We start from the raw sequence: 15892 nt of genomic DNA on the forward strand, positions 1-15892 counted from the left end.
TTCAGCAGGTAGGGCTACTAACTAAATGTTACCCTACAGATGCTAACTAATCGTTCCTCCTACAGATGCTAATTAAACCTTCCCCCACAGGTACTAATTAAACCTTCTTCTTACAGGTGCTAATCAAGCCTTCTCCCTACAGGTGTTAATTAAACCTTCCGCCACAGGTGCTAATTAAACCTTTCCCCTACAGGTGCTAATTAAACATTCCCCCACAGGTAATTAAACCTTCTCCCTACAGGTGTAATTGAACCTTCTCCCTGCAGGTGCTAATTAAACCTTCCCCCACAGGTGCTAATTAAACCTTTCCCCTACAGGTGATAATTAAACATTCTCCCACAGGTGCTTATTAAACCTTTCCTCTACAGGTGCTAATTAATAAACCTTCTCCCACAGGTGCTAATTAAACCTTCCCCCGCAGGTGCTAATTAAACCTTCCCCCTACAGGTGCTAATTAAACCTTCTCCCACAGGTAATTAAACCTTCTCCCTACAGGTGTAATTGAACCTTCTCCCTACAGGTGCTAATTAAACCTTCCCCCACAGGTGCTTATTAAATCTTCCCCCACAGATGCTTATTAAACCTTCCCCCTACAGGTGCTAATTAAACCTTCCCCCACAGGTGCTAATTAAACCTTCCCCTTACAGATGTAATTGAACCTTTCCCCACAGGTGTAATTAAACCTTTCCCCTACAGGTGTTAATTAAACCTTTCCCCTACAGGTGTTAATTAAACCTTCCCCCACAGGTGTAACTAAACTTTTCCCCACAGGTGCTAACTAAGTAATTTTGCTTTTCCGAGACGTTATAATGTTGCCTTGCAGCTTTACGTATCAACCGGCCTTGCATTAACCCATTCAGTACGAGAGGCACCTTCCAAACTGCTCGAATCCCTGCTTGTTAGCGAGAATAAAGCAATTAAGATAATACTATAATGGATGAATCACTACCAGCTAGCAGCTTTTTAAGACCATGCATACAAAAAACAGTCACCCTAAATCAAATACACTAATGCTCCCTATAGTAATTGTAATGAATTGCACTGATGCTGTGGTGCTGAATGGGTTAATCAAAACCAGGCGACAATGAGCAGCTGGCCACTGTGACACCTCCCCCTTGAGGGGCTAATACTCACTTCGGTGAGGGGGACCTGGATTTTTTTTTTTCAACAGAACAGACAACCAGTTTGTTGTTACTTTTAACTACGACAAATAGTTAACTTGTTCCTATTGTTCTTGACAGGAAGTGTCACGTGCTTCTTCAAGATGACGATGTTGGCTGGTGGCAAGGTAGTGGCAACGTGACGGTACCCTCGGTACTGTACAAGTGTTGGCCACAAGATGTATTATATGTAAGTGATGGTCTGGGGTTATAAAGGAAAGTTACATGAATATTCATGGTATTTTTAATGTTATCAGAATTTGTTGCCCTTTTTTTTTAATGAAATATTGATAGGGCAACGTTTCTTGAAATTCGCAGACTTTCCCATCAGTTAACCTGCGTATACGTGTGTGCTCGCCTTTCGTCCCTCCTTCATTGTTTTCTTCATCAATATACTACCTTACTTCAATTATTTCCTTATTTCAACGTGTTTAATCCTTGTTTGTTAATTTTCATTGCTATTGCATCATTTTCTTTCATTCTTTCCTTATTTCAAACCCGTTCCTTTTTTTTACTTTTACTTTCTATCAGCCCATCGCTCATTTTTCTTCCTTCTAGCATTTCTTCCTTCTCCAATCCTTCTCTACATCACTCCACTTACTCCTTTGTCTTAAAATTTCCTTCCATTCAATGTCGTGTGTGTGTGTGTGTGTGTGTGTGTGTGTGTGTTTCTAACAATGAGGATGAAAATTCCAAGTTCCTGCAGTGTTGTGTTATGTTAGTACAGATAATGTATGTATATTACCCTCCTGCATACAAATTCCAACAGTTCGTTTATATTACTCTGCTGTATTCATGGACGCTTTAAACTTGCACTGGGGTTGTCTGTTGTCAAAAGAATAAAGAGAGGATGTAGTGTACGTAGTCGAGTTATTGTGTTTTTGAAATCAATGATGCAAAATCCTTGACAAACTATCACTAGAATTACGGAGACGCCTACGTTCCGTGCCCCGAGGCCAGAGCATTGTATAATCTTCATAATCGCTATCAGCTTTCAGAAAGTATTGGGTTAACGTAATTGCAGCACATAGCAATGAGGACCAAGATAGAATAAGTAAAACTAATGCACACTATTATATAATAAATGTACATATATCCATCCGTTTGTGTCCTACAATGTGGACAACTACAGTACCATCGCAGACAGTGTCAAGACAAAGTAATACAATCATAATTCTTTCGTACTTAACCGCGCCCTGTCATCTTCCATAGTGGAAAGACCTATTTAGGAGTCTAGATGGAAAGATTTCATATATGAAACAATAGCTTAATGTGAAGAAATCCGGGCATGTCACCTGTCATAAGTGTCAGTCAACGAACACTCAGCACTCTCTACCTAAATTTATCCTTTTTTAAACACAGCAGATATTTACTCGTATAAGCTTGAGTGGAGCAAAAGAAAAACAAATATCAATTGAAACCTTGGTGTTGATAGCGAACCTGTTAAACAAATCGAGATAATGAACACACACACACACACACACACACACACACACACACACACATAGAAGAATATGCCAGTCGAAGCACAAGATCATATAGTAAGAAGCTGAGGAAGGGAAGATGTGTAAGAGATATTAAAAAGTGTAGTTTCCCGCAAAGATGTGTTGAGACGTGGAACAGTTTTAATGTCTCGCAATCTGAGTCTCGCATGAGTTCATGCCAATCAACCTCCCCGAGATCACTCTTGATTTTTTCCCAGGATACAGATTCACTGAAGAAATTGAGTTGGTTAAAACAAGGAATTATATCCGTTGCTGTGTTCATTTGTTTAGGTGATCATCCTTGTTTATATTTGTTTGCAACTTTACAACTTTGTGGTCTGATAGGTGTGTTTCTTCAACACTGTAATCATGTATGAGTTGGTCATCATTGGTCATAACAATGTCAAGTATATTATTGCCTCTAGTAGGAATAGTGATATACTGGTTGAGACAGAATTCTGCTGCCAGATTCAATACTGCATCAGCTTGGATTCGCATGTCTGCTGCTCCACCATAGACCGTCTCTGAATCCCAGTTTATGAGGGGAAAATTTAGGTCTCCTGTAAGCATGATTATAGGCATTGGTGAAGGATAATTCTGTAGTACACTTTGGAATCTCTTGAGTGGATCAAGAAACTTTGTGGTAGGACATGCAGGGGGGGCGATATATGTTTATGAGCATCATATTAAAATCTTGTATGTGCAATATTTGAGCTTCCGTGTAAGAGTTTGATTCAGACAAAAGTATTACAGTAGAGGCTGCTAACTGGCTATGTATGTATGTGATAACACCGCCTTTTCTTCTTTGATCCGATCTGTCAGTTCGAAACAATATATAGTTCGGAATTGTAACTTCAGCTTATTTAATATTTTCTGACAAGTGTGACTCAGTAAGAGCTATGATGAGGGCCCTATCTTCTTGTGCTAATTCAGAAAGCATCTGTAGTTTAGCTTTAAATTTATATGGTAAAATGCCCTCAATATTAAACAATTACTTTATGTAGGGGGTTTGCGTAGGGCCTAGATATTGTGGAAACTGTTGTGTTGACCCTTGTGTAAGGGGGAAGCCCCCCTGCCATGGAACTAGCTTTAGAACATTCATTATTTGCTGTTGTGTGTGTTGCATTTGCTGTATCTGTTGTACTAAAATGAAACCGATTCATTATGATGGTTTAAGGTCTGAATTGGCTGAGGAGGTACCTCCCTTGTGTCAAGTCGTGGTGGAGCAGACAGGCGGGCAGTAGTTGGATGGGGTGGTAGGGTCGCTTGTTTAGGTGGGGGTTGCTGCTGCTGTTCCAAGAGTGGGTAACGGCGAGTCCCCTTTAAATGAAGTCTTTTACACTCTAGGTTACCTAAAGGCATTCATGCTTCGTGTTCGAACCGTAGCAAATGGGAGGGTGAAAATAGGTACACTTATTACCCTTTTTGCATCCTTTCACTGGGTGTAGTCCATTTGTTTTATATCTAAAACACAATTTTGGGTGCGCAAATAGGCAATCACCACCAATTAAGCCAAACTTGCAGCGGTGTTGTTTATAGAAATTATACACAACAACCGGCTGACCACTGTCATTGTTTATGCCTTGTTTGGCTTGTGGATGTTTCTGACCGTCACGACACACTTCCGGGTCAGGGTCCGATTCTCGGGGTTCACCTTGCTTATCGGTAACAACTTTTGAGTTATCATCACCTTTTTCATTTTCAGGATCACTTTGCAACATTTTCTTTTCCTTTTCGTTTTCTAGTAGGGTATGTATTAAAGCAAACACTGAGTCGTCTTGGAGGTTTCTTACACAAGATACGCACGTGAATTGACTTCTGGTCTTGAAAAAATTCATAATGGCGTATACTGGGAGTTTTGAACAATCTATGCACATAGGATTTACACTTTGCACATTTCAAGCACTCCAATAAGAATTGCTGGTTGCATATCGAACAGTAAGTGTCTGGGGGTGGCAAATTGTCTTCCATATTGTTAATCACAGACACTGTCAGGTTTCACGGAGCAATCACAAACACGTCCGCACCCGACGACGACACAGCACACACACACACACTTTCAAAAGACCATAGAGATGAAGAGACCAACTTTCATTTTCTTACATGGATAATGCAGGTCATTGTTAAAATATAACTTTAGTCATAAAAAAAAATTCCTTTGAAAACCAGAATAACTTTCACTGTGACCTTTTAACAGTTGCTGAGATAAGATGCCGAAACCTTTAAGAATTTTTCACATGAATAATCCTTTCGTGACAGAAGTGAGTTAAGTATGATTTCCTTTGTAAAGTGGACGCTGTCAGATGTTTACGGGGCACTCGGCCACTGTAGCATCTTCATCGCTTTTCCATTGATACTGTTTCTGCTCAACGTGCATGTTACTTACGCTAGAGGTTCAGTAAGTATAGAGACCTACTTCGCTTTGGTTACTAGAGCAAGGGGCGGCGAGTGGCTGTAAATGGATGAATGAATGGCAGAGTAGATGAATAGATGGGTGGATGCTTGAAAGGATGAGTGGGTGAATGCATGAATGGGTGACTAGATGGCGGGTGGATGAATGGATCAGGGGATGTGTAAATGAATGAATGATATGGCGAGTCAACTGTTTCTTGTGGTCCCTGGATACACTATTATAGATCTTTTAATTATCACCATTAATATTTTTTCCTTTGCCTCTTATCTTCTATCATCGTGTCTGTTTCCCTATATCTCTCTCTCTCTCTCTCTCTCTCTCTCTCTCTCTCTCTCTCTCTCTCTCTCTCTCAGCACTTAATACCCTACACGAGTTGCTGAGTATTACCACGAACATCCATTTCCAACATGACAACGAAGGTAGTCGGCGCGCGGTGGTCTCAGCTGACAGACTGGCACAAACACGTTAGTTGGCGCTACGCTTCTGTTGGGAGAGGAGCGAGAGGAGGAGTCTCACGAGGCGCCTGAACCTGAGAGTAGAGACTGAGTTGGGAAGTCAGCAGAAGCCGGTTTTTACCTCTGGTGGTGGAATATAGCGATACGTATACTGCACGACGTTATTAATTCAGTTATTATACATAAGTGAGGCCGTGTTACTGAATGCCTCGGTTCTTCGTGTTATTGTTACTCTGATTAGTATTTGCACTTCACTTTGAGACTCTGCGATATAAACTTCGTGACTTTCTTCCAAGGAGGTGTTTGTCAGTCAGAGCTTGGCGGAGTGACACTATTGCCTCGGGCTTCTTTGCTCCTTGGTGAGTATTCTATGCACTGCTGTTGTGTTTACGTAAGTTCATTCACTGCCTCATGTCACCAAACAAACTTTACATTATGCTACTACTACTACTACTGCTGTAGCTACTACTACTACTACTACTACTACTACTACTGTAACTGCTACTGCTACTACTACTGTAACTGTGCTGCCACTGCTGCTACTACTGTAACCACTGCTGCCACTACTACTGCTGCTGCTGCTGCTACTGCTGCTACCACCACTGCTACTACTGCCACTGCTACTACTACTGCTGCTGCTGCTGCTGCTGCTGCTGTAACCACTGCCACCACCACTGCTGCTGCTACTGCTGCTGCTGCTGCCTGCTGCTGCTGCTACTGCTGCTGCTGCTGCTGCTGCCACTGCTGCAGCTGCTGTTATTACTACAACAACTGCCACCTGCTGCTACCACCACAACAACTGCCATTGTTACTACTGCTACTATCCTGCTACTACTGCAACTGCTGCTGCTGCTGCTGCTACTGCCACTGCCACTGCTGCTGCTGCTGCTGCTACTGCTACTGCTGCTACTACTACTGCTACTACTGCTGCTGCTACTACTACTACAACGACTGCTGCCACCACAACAACTGCTGCTGCTGCTGCTGCTGCTGCTGCTACACTGCTACTGCTGCTGCTGCTGCTGCTGCTGCTGCTGCTACTGCTGCTGCTGCTGCTGCTGCTGCACAACTGCTACACTACCTGCTACAACAACTGCTGCACCACCACTGCTACCACCACCACTACTGCTACTGCTACTGCTACTACTGCTACCACAACTGCTGCTGCTGCTACCTGCTACTGCTACTGCTGCTGCTGCTGCTACTACTACCACTACTACTGCTACTACTGCTACTACTACTACTGCTGCTACTGCTGCTGCACTGCTGCTGCTAATACAACAACTGCTATCACTGCTACTACTACTACTACTACTGCTGCTAACAACAACAACAACAACAACAACAACAACAACAACAACAACTACTACTACTACTACTACTACTACTACTACTACTACTACTACTACTACTACTACTACACACACACACACACACACGCAGTGAGAAAACATTTACCTTTGTACTGGTGGCACTAATGGTTGAGGCAAAATAAAAGTACTGGCGGTGACGTGCTCCATTAGTCACCCATTAAGGCCCCGGTCGGCTGTGTCTTGTTGAAATGGTCCGCTAAACTTGCAACAGAATATTTCACGGAGCAGGGGAGACGCCATGTCCATTTTTTCGTGTCGTGCTTGGAACTTTGCATGACGAGGGTGGACAATGGTGTGGAGTAAAATAATGATCACCAAAGCGAGTGGTATATTGCATTACTGTGATGCATTGTAGTGTGATGCATTTATTACACTGAATATTTTTTTGTGATATTATTATGCTCTATGTTCCGGGATGCTTATTTTCTAGCTTGTTTATATATATTTTTTCTTTATATTTGAACTATAGTCTTATTTGAGCTACTGTCTGCCTTTTTTCTTGTCTTGCATGTTATTTAAACAGTATCAGTACTTATATTTTTCTTTTTATTTCCATGGCATATGAGGATAGTTGTTGCGGCGTCAAACAAGACATTCCTAGTAATTTCACTCCATTTCTTTTCTTCCTTAAGATAACAAGACGCGTATATATGATTTGAAGGTATGATGAGGAAAATTTAGTATAGTATGAATATTAAAGTTTCCTTTCTTCATTTTTAACGGAATTTACATCAAGTTCTTTTTATATTATACAGTTTTCCCCCATACAGCAGCAGTACTTTCCCCAGCTTTTTCTACGAAGGAGTGGTATATATGGAACCTTTTGTAGTAATATTTCACAATGTTATTTGTTTTCCATACAACATAGTTCTTTTTTCAAATATTTCCATGGAGTGTTCATGTTTGGGGCTTGAACCTTCTTCTGTACTATCTTCTATCCTTACTGCATCCTATACTTGCTTATCCCAGCAGTATCTTTGGAGTCACGGGCAAGGAGGAGGATTCTGCTGTACTATCTCATTCAGTCAACAGTGAGTCATGCAAACACCAGAGAGTGTGTTTGCTATATAATACAACAACACGTATGTAAAATGTGGTAACTCTTTATTTTATTCGTTAGTGTTTGAACGCATGGTGAGGAATGCGAGACGTTGGTTGGCTACACACACACACACACACACACACACACACACACACACACACACACACACACACACACACACACACACACACACACACACACACACACATTCCTGCAAAGAAAGACACGCGCTGGTACGCTTTCCTTTCTCTTTTGTCCTGAGAATTCGTATACGTTTTATTTCTTTTTAAGTCTCATCAGAGTTTCTTCTTTCTTAAATCCACGGAAAAATTTGCCGCGTTTCATATTCTTGTTGCATATTTCAGTGGCACAGTATACAGCATGTTGATCAAGGATTTTTCTTCTTTGTTGTTGTCGTTGTTGTCATCATCGTTGTCGTCGTTGTTATTGTTCAGTCATCATCATTGTTACATCATAATTCTCTCTCTCTCTCTCTCTCTCTCTCTCTCTCTCTCCTTTAGCTCCACATAAGAAACACGGCAAAACAACCACGTCGTATCAACTTACTGGAAGAAAGATGATGTTCCTCGCGAGCCATCCTGTGCCATCTCTTCTTTCTGACCTTCTTTTATCCGTAGCGAGTGAAAGGCAGCAAAGGCTTTTAATGGAGGCGAGAGGAGAGGATAAAGTGCTGGTTTATTGAAGGATTGAGTCAGAGAGGTACTGCGAGGCGACGTAGATAGCGGCGGCAGGAGGGACGGAGGGAGATTATCGCTTAGTGATGAGAAAGGCGAGGCGGGAAAGGCGGGCCAGCAGGAACAGTGTGGGTTTTATCTCAGTGTCGCTGCCTGATGGGGTCCCGAGCGTATCTAGAATTCATGATAGTAGGTAGAGAGGAATAGTTCAGGTCGTGTGTTGATAATAAGTTTATAAAGATTTCACGGGTTGCCATGCTTATGTCTGGGAAGGGGAGGTGGAGGGAAGGAGGTGAAGGAAGAGGAAAGGTAACACACACACACACACACACACACACACACACACACACACACACACACACTGACAAGGTTTTGTTTCTTGTCCTTTCATGTGATGGTAATACAACAGGAAGGGATGAGAGAGAGAGAGAGAGAGAGAGAGAGAGAGAGAGAGAGAGAGAGAGAGAGAGAGAGAGAGAGAGAGAGAGAGAGAGAGAGAGAGAGAGAGAGAGAGAGAGAGAGAGAGAGAGAGAGAGAGAGAGAGAGAGAGAGAGAGAGAGAGAGAGTGTGTGTGTGTGTGTGTGTGTGTGTGTGTGTGTGTACGCGTGGATGCCTCTGAAGCCAGGAGAAGTGGCGGACAACGAGAACGAATAGAAGAGAGAGGTAAAGCTGGCGTAAACTTCATTGGATGCGTCGAGAAGTGAGCACCAGAGAAGGGCGAGCGAGAGAGTGAGCGAGCGAGAGGGAGCGAGTGAGGGAGAAACAAGGCAAGGAGGGAGTTCCCGTGCTGGAGTGGTTCGGTCTTGAGCTGCATGGTAATGTGGTGTTATGGAGTTGTGTACTGCGGCTTTGCAAGGGTGGTTGTGGCGGTGGTGGTGGTAGTGGTGGTGGTGGTGATGTGTATGTGTCTATGTACCTATCTATCTATTCATCTATCTACGAGTATGTAGCCATTTATCTATTTATCTCTATCTATTCATCTAGATCTATTTATCCATCCCCTTATATCTATATACTTTTCCATTTATGCATCTGTCCATCAGTTTATCTATCCATTTATTTATCTATTTGTCTGTGTCTATTCATTCATTTATCTATCTATTTATCTATCTAATTTTGTATGTATAATAGCTTTGATCAATAAACTATACTTATATGTAAACTTATATATTTGTGTGTGTGTGTATGTGTGTGTGTGTGTGTGTGTGTGTGTGTGTGTGTGTGTGTGTGTGTGTGTGTGTGTGTGTGTGTGTAATTCACCACTATCGTCTGCTGGTCACCCATCGAGTCTTCCCCATTACGGAGCGAGCTCAGAGCTCATAGACCGATCTTCTGGTAGGACTGAGATCACAACACACTCCACACACCGGGAAAGCGAGGCCACAACCTCTCGAGTTACATCCCGTACCTATTTACTGCTAGGTGAACAGGGGCCACACATTAAGAGGCTTGCCCATTTGCCTCGCCGCTTACCAGGACTCGAACCCAGGCCTCTCGATTGTGAGTCGAGCGTGCTAACCACTACACTACGCGGTGTGTGTGTGAAGTGTGTGTGTGTGTGTGTGTGTGTGTGTGTGTGTGTGTGTGTGTGTGTGTGTGTGTGTGTGTGTGTGAGCGGGAAGCTGAGGTCAGAACAACAACTATATGGCAAAGATGAGTTTTCTCTGTACGGATATTGAAGACCACAAAGTTAGCCAAGTTAATATTGACTTTAATCTCTCTCTCCTTCTTCTGTCCGTCGTCCTTACAATCATGCTGTTATTCCTTCTTCCTCTTTTTCCACACCCTCCTTCCACCACCACCACTACCGACACAACTACCAAGCGCGCATCTCTTTCCACCACATCTTATAACTCTCACCATTTGCTTTGTTTTCGTTGACTCTTCCTCCGTCAATCCCTTCATCCTTTGTCTTCGCTGACGTTCTCCGTTTCCTCTTAACGCACTTCCTTATCGCTTCTCTTGCTCGTTGATTTACTACTATTGCTTCTTTCTGCTTAAAACCTGTCTCTGTTGTCCACGTGGAGGTGTGTGTGTGTGTGTATGTGTGTGGTAGTAGTAGTGCAAAGAAGTTGCCTCGAGTATAGTGATGGTACATGCAAGAGCCAGTGAATATTGTGTGTATCTTTCTACTGGTTACTATGTTTCCTTACCATCTGTTTACTAGTACTGTTCATGCTTATCTATAACTGTACTGTTTGTTTCTCGTCTCTGTTAACGTTTTTTTTCTATTTTTTTTCAGTATTTTTTCGTGTATTTACTGTATTTGATATGTATTTAGTGTATATTTGCCTCTTTGTTGTCTATTTCATGTCTGTTAACTTCATCATTCATTTCTATTTACTATTTAATGTGTCCTTGTTTTATTTACGTCTATTTAATGCCTATCTCCTATCTATTTACTGTTTATTTTTTGTTATTTTACTGTTTTTTTATATCTATTTAGTGCCTTTATTTATCTGCTGTCTGTTTCATAACTACTACTGCGTTCAGATTTATTTACTGCATATTTCCTGTTTATTTGCTTTTTATTCCTTATAATCTTTAATCTATTCAGTGTGTCTACGAGTGTTATAATTTCATGCCTCAACACTGGTATGACTTCTGTTCCCAACCTACCAAGTTCCCAAGTGGGGGAGTTTATATACGCACACAGCTGCTGCAAGAGTTGATGTCACAAAGTCCAGTGAATTTTGTGTCTTATAAACTGAGTATGAAAGAAAGAAAAAAATAGAAATAAAAGGTGAAATTACGAGAAATCTGTTTCCTTTCTTCTTTTTTTTCTTCTTTCTTTCTTTTTTTCTTTTTTTTCATCTTCTGTTTCTTCTTCTTCTTCTTCTTCTTCTTCTTCTTCTTAACTTTTCTTTTTCTTTCTTCTTCTTCTTTTAGTTGTTTTCTTGATCTTATTGCCCTTGTTGCTGTTCTTGTTGTTCATCTTCTTGCGCTTTCCTTGTTCTTGTTCTCATCTTGTTGTCGTTCTTGCTTTTGATCTTGTTCTTTTCTTGCTCTTGTTCTGGTCCTTGTTTTCGTTCTTGTTCTTTTCTCTTTGTCCCTCCTCCTCCTCCTCCTCCTCCTCCAGCTGGCAGACATTCTTTCCCACACAACACAATCTGGACAAAAACACGAGTGGCTTCCGAAGCTTTTGATCTTGTTCTTTTCTTGTTTTTGTTCTGGTCCTTGTTTTCGTTCTTATTCCTTTCTCCTTGTTCCTCCTCCTCCTCCTCCTCCTCCTCCTCCTCCTCCTCCTCCTCCTCCTCCTCCTCCACCTGGCAGACATTCTTTCCCACACAACACAATCTGGCAATCTGGACATAAACACGAGTGGCATCCGGGGCTGTGTGTCCTTCACCTGCTTTGCGAAGGTCAGCTTAATTAGATCACCTTTAAGTTTAAGAATCGATACCTGCCGTGCCTTAGAAAAAATACCAACTGGTTAATTCCTTTCCTCCAATGTGAATTGTAATTTTAGTCTGGTTGCGTAATGAGATTAAATTTACGTGTATTTATAGAGTAACATGTCGCATTTCACACTTCTTCCTACTGTGAGTTTAGCTTAGCATGTTTCCTCAGTGTTAATTCCTTTAGTACCATGACGCGTTTTCATATTCATTCTGGTTATTATTTGGCGATTTTATGAAGCTTCAGAAACTCAGGTGGGATTAGAATAGTGAAGACTCTGGCCACCAATCTTCAGACCTTCATAGATCCTTCTTAATATCAATAAGATAGTCTGGTCACAGCCAAATCTCAAGGTGGAAAATGCGTCCCAGTAATGAAGAGATTAAGTGTTCCGCTCTGCTGTTGAGTTCCTTACGAGAGAAGCAAAAAGAACGAAGCTAAGAGAGATTTTTATATCAGCGGTGTTCAGATCGAGAGGAATAGCAACGTCAGTCAGCTTCTGTAAGACTTGATTAGAAATACAAAAAATAACTAAAAAACATTTCGATATTATCTTTGTAATTTAGATCAAGAGAGAAAAAAATACAACGCGAGAGGCAGAAAGCAAAGATGAAAAACAAAGAAAACTATGAGATTTCTATATTATCAGTGGAATAAAGATCTCTCTCTCTCTCTCTCTCTCTCTCTCTCTCTCTCTCTCTCTCTCTCTCTCTCTCTCTCTCTCTCTCTCTCTCTCTCTCTCTCTCTCTCTCTCTCTCTCTCTCTCTCTCTCTCTCTCTCTCTCTCTCTCTCTCTCTCTCTCTCTCTCTCTCTCTCTCTCTCTCCCCTATGTACTCACCTATCTATCCAGGTAATGAACGTGAACGACCACCGCTGAACGCTTCACTTTATCACTCATGCAAATTGGTGGAGTTATGACACCGCCTCGCAGAAACAAGGCCATACGGAGCGGGCAGGGAAGTGCTCTCTCATAACCTTAGCTAGAGAGAAGTGGTCGTCTTGTTGTGGAGTTATTGGTTAGTAGCTGTGTTGGGTGAAAGTATGGAGCATCTGAAGGGACGATACCATGAGGAACCGGCCAGTTTGATATTTGTGTCTTGTTTTTTTGTTGTTGTGGTCAGAAGTTGGGGTGCAGTTTAGTTTCTTTTCCTTGGTGTGGCTTTGTTGTGGTTGTTGTTGTTGTTGTTGTTGTTGTTGTTGTTGTTGTTTGGCTTCCTTTCTTATTTTTCTTTGTATTTTCTTTGTCTTTTCTCATTTCTCCTGTTGTTGTTGTTGTTGTTGTTGCCGTTTTTGTTATTGGTGTTGTTGTTGTTGATGGTGGTAGTGTGGTGGTAGTGGTGGTGGTGGTATTCTTGTTCATTGTCGCTTATAGATAATAAAATGTATAAGAAATGGGGAATTGAGATGTTCGTTGCTTCTCTTTAAAAAATAATTCAAATCATAGGAGGAGGGAGAAAGGAAGAGAGACAGAGAGTTCTAAAGTTTTGCAGTCTAAGTGATAAATGAGCGGATGTATATGGTTCGCTCTTGCAGTGGACAGGAGAGAGAGATGAAAGTGTGGTGGTAGTGGTGGTGGTGGTATTCTTGTTCAAACAGAGTTCAAAAGTTCAGCAGACTACATAATATAAAGAATGAAAGAGCGAAAGTACCGGTTAAGTCTTGCATTACTGAGATGGAAGGATAAAGTGAGGGGGTTTTCCTGACAACTCATATTTTTGTCAGATAAGACGACTTGGGCTTGTCTGAAAACACGAAGCACGGTGAAGGTGAGCCTGTCCTGATACTATGCTACCTACTGTTCATGACTAGATTTGAAGGAAGGGAGGTAGGTTAGTCAAAATTGGAGGAGAGGTGGAGGAAACATGGAGGAACGTCTGTGAGGAAGGGTAAGTGTGGAGGTAACTTGTGGAGGGAGATATGGAGGAAAGAATAGGAGGGTGTGTAGACGAAAAATCAGAAAAAAAGACCTGGTTTTCATTATACTATGCTACGTACTGTTCATGACTAGATTTCAGACGATTCCTTGCCGCCTCTTCATGTTATCACGTCACGTCGCCATTCTCGTCACAGCCGCCGCCTCGCTTGCATCGTCTCGGTAACAGCATCGCCTTAAAGCAGAGCGCCCTTTGAGCTAAAGTCCTTGTGCTCCGCTGTGCTCTCGGGACCCCATTACCCATTCATGCTTGCTGTCACCCCGCGGGGCCTCACTGCAACCGGGTTAGTATACAGTGCTTGCTTGGTTGCTGGCAGTCGAGACAAAGGTGGAGTGAAGTGTGACTATTGCAGGCTTGACTGGAATTTCTGAGGCTGTGTTGCTGTTTTGGTCTGTTTTTTATATTTTCTTATTTAGTTTTGTGTCATGTTATTTGTGATATTATGCATTGATTTTTTCTTTCTCTTAAGATAGTTTTTTTCTATTTTTTCGTAGTTTTCTTCTTCCTTTTTTTGCTATTCACTAGTTTTTTTCTTCTTCCTTAGTTTTTGTTTGTTTATATTTTTGCATCTAACCATCTTTCTTTTCTTCTTTTTATTTTCCGTACTTCTTCTGTTAAGTTTTCTTCTTTTCCCTACTCATCCTGTTTTCTTACCGTATTTCTGTTTGACCTTCCATCATGACTTAGTTTATTTCTATCTTATTTTCTAGTTCCTTCTATTCATCCCCTATTTTCTCCCATTAAAGTTCATAATATTTTGAAATCTTGCCATTTTTTACCACCCTCGTATTGTTTTAATATTTTTCCTTTCTTTTTTGGACATTCATTTCTTCTCACCGTCCTCTTAATTCATCTGTCTGCCTGCATGTCTCAGATTGGCTGCATGTCTGTTTGTCTGTCTGTCCATATATCTGTGTATCTGCACACTTATTTGTCTTTATGTGTGTCTGTCTGTTCATGTGTCTATCTGTCCCTATGTCTGTCTCCTCCACGATTCTCTGGTTTATGGGGCGACAGTCACCTGACAAATGTGTCATATCAATGTCTTAGTGAAGGTGATCCCGTCTCACAGGCTTCACAATTACCACTGGCAACACTACGTTTACGGCGACACCAGCAGAATGGAAAGGCTGTGTGAGGCGTGAGATCTCAGGGCACCACAAGCTCATCTATCTCTCTCCCTTGTCCCCGAAAAACACTCACACATCCGTTTCATTGGTTCATTGGGAGGCGCAGGAATTCTTTATCCGCTTCTGCTTTTCTCCCTACCTATGACATGAAATATTTCACGAAATAAGTGTCAGGACATCTTTAAAACGGAAAGTAAATTACCCTTAGTTTTGTAAATCTTTTTCCTTATTTTCTTTTAGTGGGATGCAGTTAATTGGAGAGACAGCGTAATCCTTTGCACACGTAAAGGGCACACACACACACACACACACACACACACACACACACACACACACACACACACACACAGTTCGCACATTAGTTTGCTTGGACCCTTTTCAGCGTCATTAATCACCACAGCCGCTAAGACACCGCTTTGTGAACAGCCATCCCTCTTCGTCGCAGGGGTGAGGCGCCCCCTGTGACACCCTCCCCCGTGCCACCTTCCTGTCACCTAACTGTCTGCCTGTCTGACTGTCTGTCTGTCTGCCTGTCTGCCTGTCTGCCTGTCTGCCTGGTATTGGGTGTTAGGAGGAGGGCGCGGGCAGAAGTAGGACCTCAGGTGCTGCCGGATCACTTATACGTGGTGTTTGTTTAGCTTCGACAGCCTCACCTTCACGAGTTTGATGGTTTGATGGTATTGTTGTTGTTGTTGTTGTTGTTGTTGGTGGTGGTGGTGGTGGTGGTGGTGTGTGTGTGTGTGTGTGTGTGTGTGTGTGTGTGTGTGTGTGTGTGTGTGTGTAATTTTTTTCACCTCGGTCGCCTGG

The 15892-nt window shown here is 42.0% G+C and overlaps 1 protein-coding gene across 1 annotated transcript in view; it reads left to right on the forward strand.

The window, feature by feature from the left end:
- Nucleotides 1–5501: 5501 nt before the first annotated feature.
- The window catches only part of LOC123518122 (basement membrane-specific heparan sulfate proteoglycan core protein-like), a 56626-nt gene continuing 46235 nt past the window's right edge, over nucleotides 5502–15892 (forward strand). Inside the window, 1 exon segment of the mRNA XM_045278753.1 lies at nucleotides 5502–5871. The gene's annotated coding sequence lies outside the window, so the exon portion shown is untranslated.

Source organism: Portunus trituberculatus, chromosome 43 (assembly GCF_017591435.1).
Source record: "Portunus trituberculatus isolate SZX2019 chromosome 43, ASM1759143v1, whole genome shotgun sequence".
Taxonomy (NCBI): domain Eukaryota; kingdom Metazoa; phylum Arthropoda; class Malacostraca; order Decapoda; family Portunidae; genus Portunus; species Portunus trituberculatus.